The sequence below is a fragment of the Artibeus jamaicensis genome, unplaced genomic scaffold, assembly GCF_021234435.1.
Source record: "Artibeus jamaicensis isolate MK-2021 breed Jamaican fruit bat unplaced genomic scaffold, CSHL_Jam_final contig_432, whole genome shotgun sequence".
Classification (NCBI taxonomy): Eukaryota; Metazoa; Chordata; class Mammalia; order Chiroptera; family Phyllostomidae; genus Artibeus; species Artibeus jamaicensis.
In genome coordinates this window covers 4,072,601-4,074,865 of record NW_026521828.1, presented here as the reverse complement: position 1 = coordinate 4,074,865, position 2,265 = coordinate 4,072,601, and positions in this window count along the sequence as shown.

Here is a 2,265-nt window from a genome sequence, read left to right as displayed (position 1 = left end):
AGGAAAAGGCATAAAACTGTACATGAACAATAAAAAAATGTTAAAATTAAACAATTTTTTCACTTTTTGATTGATGGAAAAAATACTAAAAATATTTCTTTACCAAAAGGTAAACTGAAAATAATATCAGGTTCCCACAGTGTTACACTAAATCATCAACCTTCCTTTCCTAAAACAAATGGTATGATCACCTTGCCACACAAGTTCTGTACCACTTGCCCCATGGTATTGAATTAACCTTTACCTGACATTTCTAGAGAATCATTTTGGGAGCCATCCAATAAATCATTTAATAAAATGAAGATGGAATATCTTTTCAGAAAGAATGTGTGCATGTTTTAAGTACTGCAACATGGAGGCAGTTGCACTCAACGACAAAAGAGCTCCTGGTGTCACCAGACCCAAAGGAGTAGATCAGGTTCACACTGATGCCATGAACCAGAATGGGCTTCTCAACGACACCCTCACACAAGGACAGCTATGCAGGTGGGGTTTTCTCCCCTGCCCTCTTCTCCACCTGTGGTCACTAAACTTGGCAGTTGGTTAGAAAAGCAGATTGTTTTTGAAAGAACATTCCATTGCTGCGTGATAGAGACTCTAATATCTAAAACCCCTTGCCCTTTATCTTAAGAGATCACTTGTCTCTTGGAGAGGGAAGTTGACATAGATTTTACAATATGGAAGTGGGTGGAAAGTCACCTTGAGGACAATTCTGGTTCTGTAAAAGTTCAGCTGAGTGCCTCCACTACACACGAGGTGTACAGTACTGCCCGTTAGTCACTTTGTAGCTGTCTCGGTTATCAGATCAACTGCTATAGTATCACACTGCTTGTGTTCAAGTAACCCTTACTTAGTAATGTCTATTCACCTCACTCCATCTCATCACGTGGGAATTTTATATCACATCATCAAAACGAAGGATGAGTTATAGCACAATAAGATACTTTGAGAGAGACCACATTCACATAACTTTTATTAGAGTATATTGTTGTAATTGTTCTATTTTGATTATTACTGTTGTTAATATTTTACTGTGCCTAATTTATAAATTAAAGTTCATCATAAGTATCTATGTATAGGAAAAATATGGTGTATATATAGGGTTCAATACTATCTTGTAGCCAATTTCATACTTTGTCCAGTTATGCACCAAAGAGCCCAATATACACACAAAATTTATTGTTCCAAGTGATTAGCTAAACCCATAACCTTCGAATGATTTATACTCTCCAATGCTCAATTGTTACATGTGTTATGACCTCAATATTAGAGATGATTGTGGCCTTGTGTTTCCTCCTGGAAACTAATGAAACAACTACACAGAAGCTATGCAAGACAAGAAGAAAGGCAGCTCCATGATAGGGTTGCACAATACTCCTTTTGAGATGCAATATTCCATTGTAAATAAACACAGACTCCCATACTTTAATGGTATCTTGGAAAGCTTGCACTTCTCCATAGGTTCTCATCAAAAATTAAAGAGCAACAAAAACAAGAGTAAAAGAGTACTGGGAAGGAACTCAAACTAACAAAGAGCCTGTAGGTAATCAATAATATTAAACCTAATAGTATGAAATGAACTTAAAATAGCAATGTTTCAATTCACTCATTTTCAAGAACCAGAATATAGAGTGTAAATAATTTACCTCAGAGACTTACGATCTCTAACCCAATATCTCCAAAGCTCTTTTATATTAGCTCACTATGTGGGAATTTACTATGGCAAATTTACTTTGCATGCTTGGTAAATGTAGCGAGCATTAACTGATGATTGGAAAATTGCACCATATGCAGAATTTTATTTTATTTATATGACTAATGAGGATATGTGTTATCCTATCCATTTTTCATCTCTTTCTTTTGAAAGCTTTCTCTCTCCTGCTCCATGTAATTTTGGGACTGCAATTGAGAATCATTAAGATGGCATAAATCAGAGCTTTTTTGAACACTATCTCTACCCTGACATGGCAACAGAATGCCTCATCCCAAGGAGAAAAAGATAGAGACACTGCCGTTCCTGATCATCCCTAACAAGGACTGTGGTCTTTATCATAACAGTGATGGGAAGCCATGAAGCCAGTGGGAAGAATTAATCAGAAAACAAGCATGGTCATCCTTACATGTGGCAAAGATCACTCTGACCACAGCATGGGGCATACTCTGGAGAGGAAATAAAGTAAGTGTCTGAAATCCCTTTTAGAGGTTATTGTTGACATTCAGGAAAGAATTCAAGGTCTCTTTTTATATGAGTCTTTCCTGACCAGT